Here is a 22,324-nt window from a genome sequence, read left to right as displayed (position 1 = left end):
TAGCTGTGTCTCCCAATGCACCCAAGTGGCAGTCCACATTTATAGTGTTTCCCAGGGAAGCTGACATGGTACATGCAGTGTCTTCCGCTCCCCACTGACATGATGCTGATCATTTGGTCAATGACTACCTCTTAGCAGTTGACCACAACATATTGTCATGTAATAATATATTGGTATCTTTCCATCTGTCTATACTTGTTTTAAACACAGAAGTTTTGCACTTTTCTGCTGTGATAAACCATTCCAGAAAAGTATCTTGAATGCTCAGTCTTCACTAAACACTAGATAAAGTACTCTGCTGGCTGTTTGTGCCCAAGAAAAGCTTTGAAAATAGAGAGCTGAATCTGTGCCTTGGTTTTGGGCGTTGTTTTTTTTTTTTCTTTTTTTTTTTTTTTTCCCTTCCACAAAATGTGTATCTTTCTGTCTTCACGGTATATCCCAGGGCTGTGTGTATAGCTCATTTCATTAATGTATTAATATCTCTGAGCTCCTCAGGTGGAAGCTGGGGGCAAACTATTATAATTAGCTGGATTGTAAGCTGCACACCTACCCTTTTGATAGTAAAGCAAATCTACACTGCAGTCCTAATTCCAGTTGAAAGGTGAGGCTGAAATTTTCTATGATATCATAAATCTCCTTAGGCTTCAAGACTTTACTAGGGTGTATAGCACTGCAACGTTTTGTTGCATAGCTCTTAAAGCTGTTATGTCTTTATGTGAATCACCATATTGATCCTTGGAAAATTAATTTAAAAATACATTTGATTTTAGTTTAGCAGTTCTTTCCAGGCAGCGCATCCCCAGCAATCACTACCAGGCCCTCTGGGAAACAGGAGAAAAGGAAAAGAAAGGAATATTTTTTGGAATCACTTTCTCTCGCCCAACTCAGTACCAGCCAGCGCAGGCAATAACGAAGGGGCTGCAGGACTGCTCTCCGCTATTATTGTGCCTGGCTCGCTCTCAGCATGACTCACTGCAGACAATATGTAGCACCACTCGCAAGGGGAATGAACAGTAAATACTTGGCCCTGGATTTTTTTTAATCTCCTCAGTTTTTTTTTTTTTTTCTCTGATTTGTATCCCTTTATCCTCGCCCATGTGCTGTATAAGCTGCTCAAATCTAATGTCCATAACACCACCCCCCACTGGTAGCAGCAAGTCCTTCCGCTGCTGTAGGGTTTACTTTGCAAAGGTTTACAAGGAAAGGCTTTATTTAGAAACTGTATGTGTTAACCTAGTGGCACAAGGTTGCTCCAGCACCTTCCCCCTTGTTTTTTTTTTTTTTTCTCTTTTCTCGGGGGAGGGGTGGCTGCTACTGTAGCAAGTGCATCTCCTGCTCTGCAGCAGCAGCCAGGCTTGCTTAGAAAGAAAGCCTTGGGGCTAAAAAGGCTAGGAGTGCGGCCAAGGGGGTCAGGAGACGGTTTTAACGATTAGACTACATAATCAGCAGCTCACTCTGAGTACGCTTCCTGGTACCCGGTGTTCAAACACACACAAACCTTTAAAGTAATAATTCTCGGTCCTCATTTGTATCGGAGAGATTTGTAGGTTAAAGTTGCCACACAGGTAGTGCATCAGGAATGCCAAACAAATCAGCTACCCAACTGAAACACAAACCTTTCATCTAGGCTCTGAAAAGGCAACACCTCTCCGAATCTGACCTGGCCAGTGAGAACTGGGGGCAAACTAGAAATAGATGAACATGCCTGCGTTTCCTTGTTTTGTTTTTGCGCAATGCCTCTGGGGTGCAGCTGATGTCATTTTGTGGAACCTTTCTGTATTTAAAAATGGGAATTAACCTCTTCAAGAGTTTTGCCATCAGAGCTGGGCCAGAACATGATTCTATCAGATAAAGTCCAGGACACTGCAGTCCTATGATCAAGCTATATTGTGCTAGCTCTAAAAAAGACCATTTTATCTTCAATTACTCCTAGATGGACAGAGCCAACACCAGAATTTAGGCCCTCCATTATCCGTATTCGAGGTTAGCGGCTTCCCCATCAGCCTAGGCGGTACAAGCACTTGCTCTCCAGCCATCTCCCATCCCAGCACAAAGTGATGTTTAAACCAACAGATTCCTACAGGCTTCTGCATTTGCTAAAATAGCATATTCTGACATTTCAGTCAAATATTCTAATCAAGTCTGTGCAAGCTGCATCGATTTAACTTGCATCGTCTAAAAATAGGTCTTAACAAGATGTTGGTACCCAAAAGCTAGAAGCAATGGAAAGGAAGGAAAAATACTGAAGGTGCATATTGATTACATTCACTGTAAGTGAGCACTTGCCTATCCAATGCTGCAATGCACAAATAAATAAATTCCTGGTTAACAACCCAAGCAGCATATACTTACTTACTGAGATAAATAACCGAGTATGAACAGGTGCAAATCCAGCTCCCACATCAAAGTTGTGAAAAATGCAGAGTGTGTGTTTTACATAATTTTCCACCAGAATTATCAGGTCTTTATTTCAAAAGAAATTGCAATAAGCCAGAGTTTATTCTCCATACAATGATATATTTAAATCAGGCCTTTTTTTTTTTTTTTCTTTTTTTGTCAGTAAACTGGCCCTTCAGTTAAATCCCAGTGTGTTGTAAAGAGGTCCATTGTCACACATACAAATAACAAATGGAGACACCAAATAATGTACTTACTAACTAGTACAGACAGAAACACACTGCGCTAAAAACCTTGCCCAGTGTAGCCAGCAACTGCCTTGTAGTTTTGATTAAGCTCATGTGTTTGGCTGATTCAATGCCTAATCTTTTCAACTAATTACTGCCTAAGTGCTTGCCTGCTTCTAAGTATTTTTCATTCCATAAAAATCTGTTGTTTACAAACATCTCCTCATTCATTTTCTGGAGAACAAAAAAATAAAAGAAAGGCTTTATTCCCCGATTTAGGGATTTTATGTGGTCTAGATCACATATATGAGGGAGAAGAGAGATTCTGCTACACTTTATTCAATATGATGTTACAAGAAAACAACAGTTACAGCTGACAAACCATTACATCTTTCATAATACAGACAAATTACAAGGTGTAACAAATAATGCAACATTTATTTTACTGTACTGCTTACTATGCTGTTCTTCTGAAGTATATATATATATATATATTTAATTACATTAACATTGTTTTCATGTACCAGCCCTCCCCTTTTTATTCGTTAAAAAAAGAACACCTCTTAGTGCACCATACAAAAATCCACGTGGAAGCTGGCAAGCTGGGATTCTGTATGCAGCACCATTGAAATGCATCTGGGGGGATGGGAATTTTTAGTGCATCCTTTACTTTTAGATTTTTTGCTTATGTGAAAAATGCAAGGCAGTAACATACGGTCACTCCACCTAAATGCTGGTAGGGGAGAGTATTGTTATGCTCAGTAATGCAACATAATTCTATTTATATGGGGCGTCAGTATTTTGCTCCCCCATCTGTACAGCCTAAACATTTTATATAACAAAGATTACAAAACCCAATAGTATTCACAGATGAGTATTTTGTGTGTGAGCATACCAGAGCACTGACTACACATTCAATTGCGTGCACTGACACAGAGTACACAGGAGTGGATGTCACCCACCAGCCCAAAGGGAATTTATCACCCTAGCTTCTTTCCACAGGTGCCTGAAGTCCAGAACCCCTGCACAACAACGACAAAATGAAAACCCCAGTGCCTCTGTCTACTGCAGATTGAATTTTCAGTGTTGCATGTACTGACGTTATCCTAAAACACGGTTCTGTTTAAAAACAATAGTGAGAAACGAAAGGACCCAACCGACCCGGGACACCACATAAGAATGTAATGTTGGCAGCATTGGTGTGTCCTGACTGGTGCTGTGCCTGCTGGGTGTGGGTTAGAGCTGCTCTGAGCCCAGCACGAGTGGGGACGAAGCCATCTCCAGATAGCTGGCTTTAAAGTCAGGTTCTGTGAACCTGGACTCATAAGGAACCTCCATACCATGCAGACCATCTCTGTCACCATCTTCCCTCCCCAGTCACTAATATCAGGTATCATACCCTGTTAGAATGTGCCTCCCACTTCTATCTGCCTACTGCACCTGCTGCCCTGTGGCTGCTCTCCCCTCTGGCAGCTAAGCCACATCCTCTCAGCATCATCAGGAAGGATCTCCCGGGGCTCAGCCAAGTGGTCAGCCAAAAAAAAGTCACACTGCTGCCAGCTATCAACTCCAAGCGAGTCCCGCAGTTTCTCAAGGACTGGGCTGCACAGACTACGGGTCATTTAAACCAACTTTTGACTATTGATGGCATGAAGCACTACGTTCCCAGCACCGGCAGCATGTCTGGAAGACCAGGCTAATTTTTCTTGTCCCTTTGAAGATTCTGCAGGGAACTGGTTTGGGAAGGATGTGAGAAAAAGAGAGTAACACTACTGATATTCCCTGAAGCTGTACCAAGAGCATTGATGGGATTTAAGAAGTCCATTCATCAGCACTGAGAAGAGCTACGGGGAGAACCTCACTTCTGCAAGATGCTGGAGAGATGGGCTAGTTGTCGGGGAATCCTAACCGATGGGTGTCAAATCAGGTTACTGATGCTGGTAGGGGCTCTGCTGGAAAGAGAAAAGGGGAAATAAGGCTGTACAGTCAGTTCCCTGGACAAAGGAGCTTCCATTTTCTCAAAGCAATAAAAAATTTAAAATTTGAGGTTTCCCAGAAGATTGGATGATCCAGGAAAAGAACGTGCAGCACTCATGCGAATGGCACCAGCTGGCTGAGCCCAGGTGCCTTGGTGCAGGAACACCCCCAAGACTCAGCGCCTCCGCAGGTGACAGCAAACCCAAGTCACCACAGGGAATCAGAACAACCCGAAAGGAGGAACATAAGTAATCCCAGCCATCCCTTAATTGATCTGCAGCTGAAATAACCCCGTTAGTGCTGAAAATCAAGTTACTATTTAGGAACCTAGGTATTTATGCACTTCCCTTCGGGCAACTGAGTTTGAAGATGCGTGGATGAACTTTAATTATTTCAGTGGTTGCTTAAAAGTGGGAATGGGGCAGAGAAGATAATCTCACACGCACGTGTGTGTACATACACACACACTCACACACACACACACATACCTTAAGCAAATACTCCATGATTCACTATGGATAGCAATGTGCTAGGCTTGTGGGAACAGTTAGGGAATTACTCTCTATATTAAACCTTCAGATGTTTAGTTGAGCAGCATAATTGCTTGCCTCCCAGTTTAAGCTGCCAAGTAGATGTGTCTATGAAACTACCCTTATATTCCTAATTGAAATCTTTGTTACATTTTCAAAAATTCTTCAGATTTTTGCAGCAAGTTTTTTTTTTCTAAAAATAGCTAATTTTAGTCATCAAACTGCACACAATTTAAGTAGCAAAGATAATGTATAAAAGACTTTTCTCTTACAAAAAAAAGCAACATGAAACCCAAACAAACCACGTCTAAGGCAGTTTCAGTGTGTGATAAAGTCAAAAATTCACCGGTCACTTTTTCCCCCCTCATAAACGCAGGAGAAAAATTGTAGTAACTTCTAAATAGGATTGTGACTGAAAGTGGCTTTCAGATGGCTTTTACCAGATCCTGAAACAGAGATGTCATTGGGGAAAATTGTGTTTTAATGGCTGTGCAAATATTGAGAATATCTACACTTTGAAAGTGTAGACTCATATCCTAGTTCATTAAGAGGCCTTTCGTAGCTACTTGAGCATTCAAGGATTTGCCTTATTGGGTGTTCTTTTCTTATTAAACACCGCTGGAGTTTAATAAGATGGCAGTAGCACAAATCCTTTTCCCCTCCTTTTAAACACTGAAAGCTAACCAAAGCGTTACTGCATTTCTTAAAAATGTAATTCAATGCATCCAGCAAGCAAAGGATGTCAAATTTATGTGTAGAATAATATTGCCTAGCAAGCGGTTCTGTCCGAGCAGGAGCATAACTCAGCAGTGGTTTTTGCACCGTACCCTGCTCTTTCTGAATGCAAAGCATTGTATTATGATCAGGGCAGGTTTATTCCACCCTTGAACACAATGTTCTCCCCAAACACAATGTAGCAGGGGCTTCCTTGTCTAAAATCACACAACTTTGTTTCTTGCAAAGTTTGCATTTGAATGATTCATTCACAAAAGTGATCTAAAGACACGTCATCTGGCAGTGCCTTCCAATCAGATCAGGATACCTATAGAAAATAACTTGAAAGGTGCTTTGGTGTGGAACAGCAAACAGCTTGGGATAAGGAAAATTCTCCATTTCACTCTGTAAGCAGCAAAATAACACAGCTGGATTTAATGGTTCATTAAACAAAAGTTTCTCTGTACCTTAGTATCTGCCTTGAATTAAACGGAACAGTTTCAGCATCTCTGTTTTCTTTTCAAGAAAACTTTCTGAAAGGTAAATAACGTGAGGAAAAACAGAGATGTTAGCCAAGACCCAACAAAGAAAGAAATATGCATAATGGGAGTAAAACCTTAAAGAATTTGTCTTGTATCTGTCAGCTGAGTACATCTCATCATTTTTTGCTTTGTCCTTCTCACAGGCCTATTTTGAAAACTGGCATGCTACATAGCCTAAGGAGAGTAACCAAATTCAGAGTACTGAAATAAACATGCAATTATTGCCATGTTTTTAATATGGATATAAATGGTCTGAGGAGATAATGAAAAAAAGAAATAACCCAACAACACTTCAGGAATAGTGGCAAGGTGCTGTAATTGTCAGCCGATCAGACAAGTTGGGCTTGCTCTGGCAGAAATTGTCTTCCCATTGGTTGCAAAATGTGCACAACTCTCAAAGAAAACACACAGTCCTTTATGCCACCATTGTTTTTTTTTTTTTGTACAGTCATTACTGAAGAAGTGTGAACACCAAACGTGTAGTCTTAATGTATTTAAGACTTTGCTGGTGAAAGCATAAAAATCCTTACAAAGATGCAGCACTGCAGTGGAAAATCAAACAAAATCAAACACAAAAGACTGAAAGAGTACATGCCATGTATCAGTAAGCAAAAGCTTAATCTTCACATAGTTCTCTGAAATCACAAGGTATCCAAACACGTGCAAGGTTTTAAATAAATTGCAGGGAAAAACAGGGTCTTGCCAGCTTCAATTTTCTTTTGAATGAAATCCACCACAGAGAAAGAAAGGAAACAGGCCGTGGTTCCTTCCTGGTGTCGGCCTCCTCATTAGGTTTTTGTTTCCCTCCTCCAAACTGGTAAATTTAATCCTGTAAGGAAACAATATAAATTATAATAAGCTTCACGACTTGCATTTTTAAATGATTTTTTTACTTGGTAAATAATAGGTTAGTCTAAAGCCAGTTATGAAGACACCAGCTCAGAGCAAAGGACAGACATCCAAAGCACTTTCAGAGCTGGTACCTCAAGCAAATGAGCTTAGAACACCAATGTTTGCAGGGTGGTTGCCTAAATGGGATATATTAATCCATATTCATATATATCTGCCCCAAGTGCTAATCTTCAGAGGTGCCATCAGCATTCACATTCTCCATGGAAATTACAGGCGGCTATAAATAGACAGCTGGCTCTGCTAAAGGTGGTCACACCCCACGCATGCAAAGGAAGGTTGCTAAATGCTGGCTTCGGGAGTTTATGAGCTCTTTTTGCCCCTTTTCTTTCAGAGTCCCCAGTGATTGCCTTCCCAGCAGTGCTTGTGACCAGTTTATGAAAAGGTTTCCTCAGCTTTGCTTCCCAAGAGTTATTTGAGGTACCTCGAGGTGTCACGGACACTTTTGTAAACACGGCCAGGTTACGGAGCTCCGTGGTGTCCTGCATTTAAACACATTCCCTTTTACTTGGGTGTTTTCCTACTTATAAAAATATACCAAAATCCACTCCTTTCATATCTAGAAAGTAAACATTACACCAAGAGTTTCGTTTACATTATCTTTCACTCTGCTAATGACTGCTGTTTACAGAGGCTCCATGCTGTGATTGGACTTGCAGGAATGTACCACGATGTCCCTGAGATTTACACAAACCAGGAGGCAGGCCACGAACATTGGAAGGATCACTTTAAAGCAAAACTAACAACTGAAGGCGAGCTAGGTGAGGGCCAGATAGAGGCTGGATGGACTGGAGCCATTAGAGGGATTCTGTAATTAACAGATTTAGCTCATAATAAACGTCCAAGTAGAATTCTTTGCCAAGTAATAAAGTGAGACTTCATTTCCTGATAATGCTGAGAAATTCTGCAGTTTTACAAAGTTCAAATATCTTTGTTTTACAGGGATTTTCAAGACCAAGGGTTTTAATTACAAACCTGCTACATTTTTAAAATGTTGTTGCAGAAAGACAGTCAGATATGGAGGAATTTTAGCACATGAGAAAAAGAAAACTTAAAATTAAATATTCATCAAGCATAGAACTGGTTTGTATTAGCATGTCCTAGAACTATTTAAATCAAACTGAATGCAGGTGCCAGTGAATCTAGTCTAGCCCGCATTTCAAAAACAGGAGAAAAACAAGACATCAGTATTGAATTGTAGTTTCAAGTGTAATATTTTAATTGTGGCTTTCATCAAAACAGCCTAATCTCTACACAGCATCTACATTTCATAATTTCCAGGGTTCCTGTCATGGTTCTTTATAGCTCTTCTTCTGCCCTTTAAGTGCCAGAATACCTGACTGGGATTAACAAAAGCCTGTTCTTAATGATGCATGGCAGCATCTTGGGCCCTCCTGGGGCTTGGTCTACCACCTCTTGAGTCCTGCTTGGGTTGTTTCCTAAATGCCTTTGGAGCTTTCGTGGAATGTCTGTTCCACATGAAAGTCCCGCTTTCCCCAAGGTCTAGGAGTTTGGCTGAAGCCCCAGTCAATCTTGTTTCAAGGAATACATTAGAGTTGACCCATTCAGTTTACCCTTCATAAGCTCAAAAAGAAAAGCAGTGATTCACATCACATGCAGAGGTTCACAACTGCTTACCGGGGAAACACTGCTGCCACTACTGCCCATATTCCACATTCTCCTTCCTTCAAACCAAACCAAAAAAAACAAACCAAACCAAGCCAAGCCAAGCCAAGCCAAGCCAAACCAAACCAAACCAAACCAAACCAACAATACCTTTTAGAGATTACCTCTTTGGAGCCCCAAAGCAATGAAAGAAGCAATGAAACTCCCCAGACTCCATCCAATGACAAGCTTGCATTCCCTACCACCACCGCCACCAGCAGTACAGCTGTGAAATGTGGGCTTGCAGTTTGGAAACTATGACTGTCCAGATCCAGAACAGCTGCTTGATATCAGGCTAAACCCAAGTTGCTGGAGTTCTAGCACCTGGCATAAGCAGCAGGGACATCTAGGACAGGTGATAAAATGATTTGGATAAAAGACAAAGAACTCTTTCCGGAGTTACCGATTTGCTCAGATTGGAGAAAAACTGCATCTTAATTAGATAATTATATTAATTACAGAAAACGTTTTCCTTTCTATCAGTGGACCTCAGAACACTTTCCAAAGGAGGTCAGCACGACACTTCTCCCAGGTATATGATAAAATATCCCAGTGACAACACTACATTTTCCTGTTTCAAGTTTGGCTGTGTATGCAAAACTGATCACACATTCTCCAAGGCAGGGCCTGAGCCTAGGAGATGGGGAATACCTTCATCAGAAGCTTGCACTTTCAGAATCAAACCCTGTAACATTAAAAGCTTCCCTAGAAATGAACAAAGCTGCCACCATTTAACACGGGGAATAACCTTAGCATATTGGCAACCGCTGCCAGCATCAACGTGGAACAAGGCTGAGATCAAACAATAAACTCAATGGGAGGGAAACAAAAAAAAAAAAAGAGGTGATTTCATTCCAAATTTCCCAAGTGGATCTGGCTGGGGAAAAACTAGAAGACATAGCATAACCAAAGCCACAGAATGGCTGGCAATCACAGTCTCTGTGAAGATGCATTCAGACGCACTGCCTGCCCTGTTCGGGAAACAGGGATGGATGAAGACCTCCCGCCATCCCCACCAGCACGCCAATGGCCAGGTCCTTCTGATGCTGAACTGTGAGGTACGGCTGCCGAGGTAATGCTACTTTGTATAAAATCCTTACATGAGCTTTGACACGGAGAACAGGCCTGATGGTTAGGAATATACACACTGGTAATATCTGAGGCTTGCATTGGAGCCCCTAATTCACTGAATGCTCATTGTTGATTCCAAGTGGGGTCAACAGGTGAAATCCCTTCTGTCTATACCTCGGAGCACCCTCATGGTTAATGCCTTCATCTGGGAAATGGGAAACCGAGGTTTACCTGTCCTGAGGCAGAGGAAGAAACTGAGCACAGGGATGCCACCTCTCAGAGAAGCGCTGTAACTGCTGTGCTATGGGACAGAAGATGTCCTTCTCTGTCTTTTTGTTTGGCTTACAATGAGACTCACTATGTAACATCAAGTAGACACCTCCCTTAAACTGGAGGAAGAAGAGGGTGTCTACTTGTCCACAGCAGAAAATCCACAATAACACAAACATGAAATTTTATATGGGTGAGAACCAGTCCTTTTATTAAAAAAAAAAAAAAAAAAAAGCAAAGCATTGTTTCCCCAGTGAGGCTCTCGAAGTGAAACACGGGTTGTTCACACAACCAAGACCTGGGGCAGTTCCTGAAGCAGGCCTCTCCATACAGCGCTGCCGTTCAGTTCCCAGATCGCTTAGTATTCCACGTTTGCATTTTTTAAGTTATATATTAGAAATACCCTTGCTTAGGATTTAATACATTTTCCTGATCATACAAATCAAAGCTTTGCTTGGTGACTTGGCAGATTGTGTTTATGGCCTCTGGTCACAGCTTTGCTTATAAAAGCGTAAATTGTTAAATGAGATATTTACAACTTGTGATTTCCCAAGAGCAAAATAGGGTTCTTTCAGATCTCTCTCTCTCTTTTTTTTTTTTTTTTTTAAGGACCCTGAAATATAACAGACTGTCTTAAAAATGAACTTGTATTTTTTTTCACCACAGGTCCAGGCAGTTTTGATTTTCACTAAATGTAATAGAAGATTACAATGATGATAACAGCAAGTTAATGATGTGCCTGAAATATCAAGTGACCTAAATCAAGTAACTCAATTGTATGTTTGTTATCTAGAGAAATCATCTGCTGCATACATCCTGTTTCTCACAGATCCTAAATGGGACAAAATTAGGTGTTAACACACCTAAAAATGGCAGTGGCCAGTGTCAGAAGAGAGTAGCTGTTGATGTAACACTAAAGCTTATAGTGTAAACATTAATCATGCTCTCAAGACATGAGGCAGAGAAGGGTGACCAAAGAGCCCTTACATCCCAAATATTTTCCTTTTAATTAATAATAAAATGCCCTTTCCTTTAAAAATGCAAATCACCAATTCAATACGTGTTCTTTTTGGCAGCATCAGCATCCTTCTCTAGGTGTTTTTAGTTTTTGTATAAATTATAAAATAGGGTGGAGCTGTGCTCCCGCGGTGTCGTTAGCATGCAAAGCATACTCAGAGTGGAAGTCTATTTATGTTGCAGCTGATTTAGCATTATTATAAGAGTATTCATTCTACAACACCAGATTTAAAATCGAACTGTGAGCTGACAACTGGAGATACTACGTTCCTATGAGCTGAAACGTGGGGGTATTTAAGATCATCAACAATATATTCTTTCTCTCCCTCCAAAAGACATGCACACAACACAGCCACCGCTCATCCTCTCTAAAAAAAAGTACACTATTAACAGGTGATTTTTCCCCCCCAGTTTTTATTCCTCTCTTTGTTAGAGAAGTCATTTTAAAAAGCCAACCAAACATTATCAATACTATTTGCACTCAGATAATATCTACATGCAATTCGTTGCTATAAATATTAATTAATTGGATCACCAATACCCATAATGCAATTTTATTTTGACCTACATGCCCTATGAACTAGATATTTTTTGGATTCAATTTTCTTAAAACCAACTGTCAGCATCATGTGATGGAAGAGATGAAAAATGAAAATGAGCGTTCCCGCTGTGCAGGTGAGTGACCTGTGGGAGACAGCTCTGCCTGCTAGGATTTTTACACGTACCATCAGACACAGACCAATTGATTAGATCATCTTATACCCGCCACCAACTAGGCTCAAGAGACTAATTAGAGAGAGTACTGCCTGCGCAGGCACCCCATTGACACCTAATTTGCTCAGCCAAAGCCTTTGGGGAGAATGTATTATCTCTGCAGCTGCACTTCATGCATTTCTGATTTGAGGCATAAGCAAGGAGTACTTCTTCACTCTTTTGAGCAAACTGAGTATATAAGCCCTTAAGAGCTAAATACAAGCAGACAAATTAAATCTGGCCAGCCTCCCATAAATTCTTTTTCCCCTTCAAATATATATATGTATATATACACATATATAAATACATACACATCTTATTTCATATCTGTGTCTATAAGATATGTGCACAAACAAAGACGTACAAATAACATGTATGTATGAGTGTGTGTGGAAGGCATGGGTGCATATAAAGACATTTCTATACATATATGCTTCAAAATATGGAATTGTCACATTGTTTAAAGTGCTTTGTTTCTCAGGGAACTTCTAGTTGCGTGAGATTTAACAGCAACACAATTGTTCTAATATATGAAAAATAAATGATCTGCAGTATTGTTAGCCTGGGCTCTGAATTACCCCATGGACAAGGCTCAGAAGACTGCTGCCTGTAAAGTTTCTCTGCATATCTTCAGAGGTATTAGCTCAAAGATTATTTCAATGTAGAGCCTGGCTTTGTTGAAAGCTTTTCTTCGATGGACTACACCTTGTTTGTGGTTCCTGAGGAACACTGCTCACTAACGTTCAATATAAGATTACTACAATTGCTTTCTGCTGGGCTTTAGCTTTATCTAGTTACCCATGTCCCAAAATACACTGGAGAGGCAAGACTTAAGGCTGTCATTAAAAATTTATTTAAAAGAAAAAAATGACACTAGAAAACCTATGTTTTTTTACAGACTGAGAAGGGGTGGAAGAAAATATTTTCTGCCATGGGCTGATATGCGATTCCTGAACTCAAATACCTTGTAACACACAGAAAAATGGTGGTTTTGCATCATGGCTAAAATAGCACTGAAATAAAATATCCTCTTCACTGAGATGTGGCTATAAAGGAATTTTCAGGAGTCTAATGAAGCTGAATTATTAGGTCAATTTAATTTCAGCTTGTGCCAAAGCCCATGTTGACATTGTCAGTTCAACTCAAGATTTTGCTGTATCAACAAATTAAAGAAGCCTTAGCTAAGTATGTGCAAAATACTGGCATGGCCAAAACATCAGATATAACCTCCTTTACTAAATACAGTATGAATGGGACTTATTTTTTTCTTATAATGGGACATAATAAAGAGGGAACATCCTCATCTTCCTCTCCTTATACATATCTTTCCCAATTCACTTTGCACTGATTCAATAATGTTTAATCTTCCTGAATATTCAGATGACACTTCTGGGTTATCATGGTAACTGCTGGCTGTTCACAAAATGTAGTACTGTAGGGGATACTTATACATTATAATAATAACTACTATCAGTCATTAAAAATAAGCCACAATTGACAAATAAGGAACAAAGCATTTAGTATTTTTTCCCCATTTTCTAGCTCTTTTCCTTTTCCTAGATCGTTTCTACTGAGTCTCAGTTACTGTGTTGTTAGTCTTATACACACTGGATCTCCCAGACTCTCATCTTCAGCAACAAATATTGCTGTATATTCTTCTACAGAGTGCTAATGTATGAATCAGAATACAGATTGTATATAAACACATGACTCTTTACAGAATTTGTCTTCCTGCCAAAATTTTTTCCCAGATGGACTTTGTCTTTGGGCAGATCACTGCAACTCCGAGTAAAGGAATTTGTGAGATGACCACAGGATCACTGTCTAGTGTCAGGGAGGGTGAGAGGGGATGACCCTAAAAGAGTCGAGTGCTGGACGAGGACTGTAAACTAGTCAGAAAATAAAACGTTGGAGTAGAAACACTAATTTATAAACAAAGCAATTTTATGAGCATACATACATTAAAGTAAACAACATGACATAACCTTATTAAAGGTGAGCAGTCCATGGCTCAGCGGATAATGGGCTGGGAAGTGGGAAAACAAGATTTTGACTTATCTACTGGATGTCACCACAGGCAAGTCACTTTATCCCTCTGTAACCTCTGTTTTGTAACAGAGGCTTTGTTTTACATTCCAGCCTCTGGGTTTAGAGTGTCTCCCAAAATGAGTGCCCAATTTTGGCTAGAGCAACCAACAGTTCAAATTACATCAATACAGTTAAAAAATAATAATAATAAAAAAAATAATTAGAACAGCTGCAAACTTTGGAACTTGTTGAAATCCTTACTTGGACTATCAGTTCTCCAAATTGTGCCTTTATGTGTAATAAGAATCCAAAATGAGAGTCCTGCTTCACCTAGAACTTTGCGAACATGCATCTGACAGCCCAGTGCGGGAGGCTGATTCTGTAGAGTGAAGACTAACCCTTAAATTCTACACTAATTGCTAAGTAGCATATATGCATATCAATAATTGCAAACCAACCATGCATACTTTGCACATAGCTCTCTTCAGAATATTAGAATTAATTCTTTCATACTATGTCTTCCTAGGAAAAAGGAACACAAATTCTGATTATTATTGTAATGTTTTATTAACAATATTCACTTCCAATGCCATTTGGTAACTGATTGGTTTCACAGCTGATTTGTAGGTATACCTTAAACTTTTGAGTGGCTGTAGTAACTTCCAAATGAGTTCTCTCCAAGTCTTTCAGCAAAAATTCTTTACTACCCTAGCTGCCCACAGCTGATTTTTTTTCTTTGAGTTGAGAACAAAGTCCACAAAGCCTTTTACAATTACCATTTGAATAAGGCTTCACATGAAAAATGGCCAGGACTGAATCTACTACGTCTTCTAGTTTTTGAGAATAAAGCACAGCCCTCTGTGAGCGAGCTCTGGGAAAACTAATACTTCAGACGAAGATACTACAAAAATAGCAGTGTTATTGAGCTCAATATATTTTGCAAGCAAAGGCACAGAAACCTTATTAAAAACAAAAAAGAAAGTTGAGGATTTCAGTACACATCAAGACCAGAAAAATATTAGTGCTGTTTGTTTGCAAGAATATACTTCTCAAACCTGACAAACAGCCAAATGCTTACAACTTCTTACACCCTACTTTTTGTTTTTCCTTTTCCAAAGGCTTCAGGATTCAGTTTGTTATTTATATTTTTAATGGCTTAAAAATTTCTCTCTTCTCAAATTCAGTCCCTGTAAAGGCATAAATTTTTACTTGTGACTACATCAGTAGAAAAGCTGCAGGATGTAACCCAAAGATTCTCTAGACTCCAATATGCAGGAAACCCAAAGAAGCCCCCCACCCCTCCCCTCTCTTTCTATTTTGTGATTAATGCGATGTGTCTAAATCATTATGCTTCTCACCCTGATACTTTGGGGGGGGGTGTGGGGGGGTGTGGGGGTGGAAAAAGCCTGCCAAAGAAGAACTGACTGAATGTGAACTGGAGAAATGCTTTCTCCCTGCATCTACAAAGAAAGAGCCTAACCCTACTTTTTTTGCTAATGTTTGACACAATAGGATCCATATCTCAGTTGTAGCATCAGCTCTCTACTCTGAAATGCATCAGTAAATGCTATGCCTGAATTAAATTTGTATATAGCTTAATTAATTAAAATAACTGACAGAAAGCAAAAAAAAGAATCTTTCAGTATGGTTTCAGAAAAAGGAAACACATATTGAAAGACAATACACAGCCATTACAGTACAGGTTACTGGATTTAATCCCTCTCTGGACAAAAGGGAGCATCAGGAAGAGCAGGTGAGAGATTTCTTCATCACAATCTCTCACTAAACCGAACAGCCAAAGGGGCTGGAGATTCAAGCAAAGCAACTGGTTTTAAGTCAGCTGAGCTGTTGTACCCTCCCACAATGTTTTATCTTTGGGGAAAAGTCAAGAAATTCCCACTGCCCACAAACCTTGTGTCCCTGTCACTTCTAATGAAACTGTCTATATACCAGACTCTGGACTCTGGATCAACTAAAGTATCAGCAGCGGGATTATTTTAAACCAAGATCTTCTCTGTGATCCAGCTTGATAGAAACTTATAAATAGATGCACCAGCACAACTAGAGGGATTGCAAACTAGAGGGATTGTAAGGGAGCAAGAAGGAAGGGCCTGGATAGAGCTTGGCGGACACTTATCATGCTGTTTTTGCCTGCAAAGACAAAATCATGGAATTACATCCTTATTTTTCATTAACAGCAGTTCCCCAGTGCATTACTCATGGCAAAGCTTCACTTTCTGAAGTCTGAAGCCACCTCCCAACTCACAAATGGCTAATTATTTTCAGGTATCCAGAAACACAGCAAAATCTGCCTTAGCCGGCCACTTAGGGAAGCAGACAGAAGACTCATAATGACCTACTAATTAAAAAGGAGGAAAACTATACTCAAAAGATCTGGGAATACCCTTAAGATTGCCTAATAAGGATAATCTCCTGTACTTGTTTCAAGGGAACAGCAAACAAGAGATGGCTGAGAGCCCATGCATCCGACTGAATGTTTCTTGGATTTTTTTGGTTGGTTTTCATTTTTTTTTCAATAAAAAATTGTTGGCCTGCCAACATATCAAGGAGATGTTAAACAGATTGTGAAGCTTCAAGTCATATTTAACCAGAACTCAGAAACTTTAGATGGGACAGAAAAACTTCAGATTCTTTGTATGTTAGTATCTAGCTTAGAGTGAAGAAACCTGGAGTTCAGGGAGAGCGGATCAACTATACCCCAATCTAAATAGCATGAATGAAACTTACTGACTGCCAATCTCAGGACTGTTATTTAACAGTCAGGACAGGGTCACTGTTATTTAACAGGGCTATTTATCAACTTGAACAGTTGGCCAACTCCCAGTGCAGATGTGATGATATGTCAGACCATCTCCCTCCTCTCCCCCCATCCAGAAGAAATTTATTCCTGGTTTTCCCTGTCATGGCTTTTATCCCCATGGTTGCCACAGAGCTGCCAGGTTGTACCCTGCTGGAACAGTCTACCGGAGAAGATGACATACGATAGACTAAATGCCTGCCAGATGACTCATTAGCATTCACCTTCTCCCCAAAATCAAGCACTACCTCATGTGAAGATTAAAGTATCCACATGTACTTAAAAATAGGGCACTTTATATACATGCGATTGTTAAAATTACACATTACTTCTCGAAAGATAAGTGTTCTCAGAACAAATCTACTGCTTCCAGTGCAAATCAGTGCAAAGTAGCAATGACATGGTCTTGAGACTGGTGTGGACCATTTTGCTGGTTGATTTAGAGAAGCAAAGACTCCTTGGAACTTAAAGGTTCTTCTGTGAGGGATCCACAACACTGCAAATTACCTTAGTTCTCACAGATAAATGCTAAACATTAAGAAAGCAATGTTTAAATGTTTCTCATTACTAAAAACCATTATGGTAGCCTGAAAGTAGCTACAGACAGTTTGGGATTAAGGAAAGAGAGAATGAATGTTCAGGCAGAGAAGAAACAAGAAAGAGGGAAAAAAAAATCAATTTTCACCTGTATTTTACCTTTTTTTAGTGTTTCTCCTAGAGTTTATTTCCAACAGGATTCTACTTTTCAAACCAGCAGAGAATTTTTAATTAATCCAGAATTTGGAGTTAGAATAGCCTTTGTTTTAGCTGGACACAGACATCTCTACAGTCACATTCCGGATAGCAAAGATCCTTCTAGCTGAAAGCTGCTATTTGTAAGAACCATCTGGTTATACAGTCTATTTGCTGCTGTGGATTTCAGAGACTGATCATCATGCCAAAATAGTCATGTCAATTAAAATAAAATTTTAGGGCAGTATTGCAACCCTTAAGCACACATAAAATTAAACAGAATGTAGACCTCACATGCTGAATCACAAGGCTCTTTCCCACAATTGCAGTATATTAAATTAATGTTAAGTTTAAGTAATAGATATATTTAAATTTTGGAATATATTTCCAAATTTCCATTATGTCCAAAGCTCTTAAGCTATGCGTCCACCCACACCACGAATGTCATATGATATTACTGACAGAGAGATCAGGAAGTCTTTGGAGCTGACCTTTCCAAGCCTGAATTATTTCCCAACCCAACACTTCTTAAGACTCAAATGGGGCAGAGGAGAAAAAAACTCAGTTTAGGAAATGCTTTGGTGTCTATATGGAATATTGCTTGCCTCCATGCTCATTCCCTATTGGCTCTGCTAGTACTTACTGCAGTCCTTTCATCTATCCAACTCCCACTTGGAATTCCTGCTGAAAATCTGCGACATTAGAAACAGTTACTGGCAGCTTCAGGCCAGCTGCATTTTTCCCTGTCAATCCCATTTTTACATACAAAACCATATGGAGCACTGAAACAGAAATATTTCCACAGTGCGGTCTGGTCTCTGTGGCATTAAATGGAAAAAATGTTCCAGAATTGGCACCTCTTTAGAGCATCAACACAGCAGTGAAGATCTCCTATCTAGTGTATAAAGAGATCACAAAGCAGCCCAGTGATTTTCTTTCTCATAGTTGCCACTCTGGCTGCGGTAAGAGCCTTTTCCACATGTATGACTAAGACGCTCAAACACAAGGCATGATTTGGGAAACCCACCATGAGGTTATTTCTCACAGACACAACTTTTATAAAATGTGGAGCAACCACACCCTTTGAAAATCAGGCCTCCTTCAGATATTACAGAGGCTGTCCTCACAATCCTGATTGTTTTTTGAAAGACTTACACATTTTAAAAAAGCAGTCTCACACACTCAAGGGGTTTTATACATGTGGCAGAAATGGTAGATAACAAATCAGGTGTAACATACCATGCATTTTGTGGTATGCAAAAACAAGGATCATGGTCAGATAGAGTACTAAAGGCTTTTCTTTCAGTACCATAAGCATCAGTTTTCTTGTAACTGCAAGAAATACTTAATCTTTTTTTTTTTTTCTTTTTTTTTTTTCTGAAGCTCCATTATAAACGTAAGGTTTTGCATAGCTCATTTAAATAGTTTAAATGACACAAGGTTAAGAACAGGAAAGCCTTTCACCAAAGGTGGTTAGACCTTTTCAAAGATCTCATATTATTTGAAGCTTACTTTCACTGCATTCTTTTACCTTGGCTGCTTCCCAACTGGGTATAAGTTAATTAAATAGGATTTTGACTCTCTAACCTCCCTATAAATTGCATCTTTACCTAACTCTATTTAAATAAATCAGATAAAAAAACAATCGTAGCAGAATATGTATTTTTACAGCTGTGGAAAAAACAAACATGTCTATTAAGCTTATTTGTAAGTACTTAGTAGTCAAAGCAACATCCAAGAATCATGGATGATTTTAATTAAAATAAATCTGGGTGGGCACATAAATTCATTTATGATGGATTTTCTCAAACTGAAACTTCTCTAGCATTACTGAATAGCACGGCACTCCAGTAAGTCCTCATTTGTTCATGGTGACTGAAGTTCAATCTGCCTGATTAACTTGTATTCATTTTATAAGTCATGTAAAGTATAGTTAGTCTCTACGAAAAATATCAAAGTCACGAGGCTGGAAATGGTTACAGGAAAGGGGAGAAAGAAATGGGAGAACAGATGGGCCGATAGTAACAATACAGAACGATATCCAGCATTTCTGTGACACATGCTCTGGGTCTAATTTCAAAAGAAGGTGAAATAGATGCACCAGAACACTGCATTGCTCTCTATGAGCAGATACTGTGATTTCCTGTATACTGTGATTTCCTCTTCACCTTAAAATATAGGCTTTTGAATATAAACACAGCCTATCATCTCTGATTATTAGGCCCTTCCAAAAAAAACCTATGGTCTTCTTTTAATTTTATCCAGAAACACACTGTAATTTAGGTATGAAAGATCATAACAGTTATATATGAATAAATTAGTAATTCACTTACTTATAAAGCCTGAACAAAGAATTAAGCTACCTCTTTGTCTGTAAGTGATGTGTTCAGGCCTCACACAGGCAGTGACAAAGAAGCTACCACTGGGGCCTGAGAAGCGATTACATCTCTAACCCCAGCAGGAACTTCATATATTGGGTTTGTCACAGAATGAAATCTATATGAAATGTAAGCCTTTGGTTTGATACATTAACAGTGACAGAACCTAGCTACCTTGCTAGCTACTAGCACGATGTTCTGATTTTGTAGCCATTAGATGATAAATACACACACATTCAAGAGCATTTGATTTGGATCTGGTTGCAGTTGATTGATTGGGATGGATTTCTCCATTTCCTGGTATCATTTCCTAATACTTCTCTGAACTTGTCATTGCTGCACTAAAAGCAGGAAGATGCCAAGAAAGTCATCTCAGGTATATGACAACTCTCCCAGCAGTATGAGCAGAGAGGTAGGCCTACAGGCAGGGAGGGAGGCCTGCCCACCATGTCAGATCTTCTGAGGTGTGACTGCTCTCCTCAGTACAACTGCTTCAGCTTTATTTTTTAAATGGCATCATGCGTCATACTTTGTCCACCTTTGACAAACTGCATTAGACCAGGTTTGTTACCACACACAGTTTGTGGTAATGAAGATTAATGGGAATAAACTCTTCCATTTTTCACACTGCATGCAAGTGGATCATAGGCTCTCACCAATGAGGTTTCTCTTCCCCCCCTTGAGTATCCACAAAACAAAGGTTTCTAAAGCAATGTCTAGTGAAAAGTGATCAAAAAAGGCACTGGAATTTCTGGAAATTATAATAAATAGTTTAAAGGAATGTCAACAGCCTGTAACTCTCACTCATCAGAACATTTTTATCCCTACAAGTAAGGGCTACAATAATGGTACTGTAAGCTCAATGAGATACATACTCTGTGCTTTGAAAGAGCTTAGAGTTATTTTAATTATTTTCCTTATATAGTAAGTGGAGGCTGAAAAAGAGATTTTTTTTTTAAATAAGAAATGTTATTGTTAACTCACTAATCACAGCTGAGGGACTTAGGGGCAGTCTGGTTTCTGAAATATCTTTGAGCTTATTTTACGAAATTGACTAAGTTGGTGGTATCCCTTTCACATGGATTTTAATGCAAGGCACCAAAACTTCCTTTATGCAGAAGCACAATACACAACACTGGACACTGAAATCATATCCTGGAAAATTTTAGAACACCAATATTTGAAACAGGGGATTTTTATTAATTCAAATAAGTTATTCTTTCTTTTGTAAATGTCTATTTATGAGGTGATTAAGTTTAGAGCTGACGTGTAATGTACATGCTATGTTATTTATTTTTAGAACATAAAATACGTATTACCACTGTTTTGAGAAACTACTGACCCTTACAAGTCAAAGTGAGGGCTTGATTTCTCTCCTTTGATTCTGGATGCCCCACAGATGAGGGGGTTATGAGCTTCCCTATTTTGCTTCTTGACGTTCAACACGCTTATGGCTTGAGACCAATGGAGTAGCTGGGGGCACTGTGGGTACCAAGACGTAGTTAGAACTGCTGGTGTGGACCTCAAAAAGCAGAGATGACAGCAAAGGCACCCAGCATGGCAGGACAGAGCAGAAGGACAAACTACAGCCAAAGCCAGGCAACAGCACAGCTACAAGCGATAAGGTATCACAGCAGAAGCTGCTATAATATGGAAATAGATTCTTACCCTCCAGGCCCATATGTCATCACACCAAGCTAAACTGAAGCTGCCTGCTAAAATGGGCAATTTCACATGAACTTGGCAGGGTAACTGCCAACACAGGGCTTGTTTTCCACTGGTGCCACCCACTCTGCTAATGCAATTCTGCTTCCTGATTTGCTTCTAAACAATAATGGACGAAGCAGATGGGAGGGGAAAATGTTCCCGGCAGTTAAGCCAGCATGTGAGTGAGGCTCTTTGCTTTTCATATATCTTGTGCAAACTAAGTCTAAATGCAATGTCAAGTGATTAACAGTGGTTAAATGAGAAAGCCAGGATTTGTCATGTTCTCAGTCATTCAATTGTTGACCAGGACAAGCAGGCAAACAAAACAGACAGAAGGGTAACATGCTGAAAAAGAAAACAGCAACTTTCATAACATTTAACTTGGACAGGGAGAGGGATGGACATCTCCTCTTCTCATCCTCACAAATACCAAGTATTTTTTGGGAGGGTGAAGGTAGTTAAGCACTAGAGCAATACAAAAAATACTTTTTGAGTCAAACACCCAATAATCAGGACAAGCACAATTGAGAGGGATTCTGTGGTTGACTCCTTTTTGACAAGGAGAGGGGAAACAAGCTGAAGCACCAGG

The 22,324-nt window shown here is 39.6% G+C and overlaps 1 protein-coding gene across 4 annotated transcripts in view; it reads right to left on the bottom strand.

The window, feature by feature from the left end:
• Nucleotides 1-2,931: 2,931 nt before the first annotated feature.
• CDK14 (cyclin dependent kinase 14) overlaps nucleotides 2,932-22,324 on the bottom strand; it is a 332,062-nt gene continuing 312,669 nt past the window's right edge. For all 4 annotated transcript variants that reach the window (XM_035545538.2, XM_035545537.2, XM_035545532.2 and 1 more), the window contains one exon: nucleotides 2,932-7,216. The gene's annotated coding sequence lies outside the window, so the exon portion shown is untranslated. The remainder of the gene's footprint in view (nucleotides 7,217-22,324) is intronic.

The sequence above is a fragment of the Cygnus atratus genome, chromosome 2 (assembly GCF_013377495.2).
Source record: "Cygnus atratus isolate AKBS03 ecotype Queensland, Australia chromosome 2, CAtr_DNAZoo_HiC_assembly, whole genome shotgun sequence".
Classification (NCBI taxonomy): Eukaryota; Metazoa; Chordata; class Aves; order Anseriformes; family Anatidae; genus Cygnus; species Cygnus atratus.
This window is presented reverse-complemented; position numbering and strand designations above follow the sequence as displayed.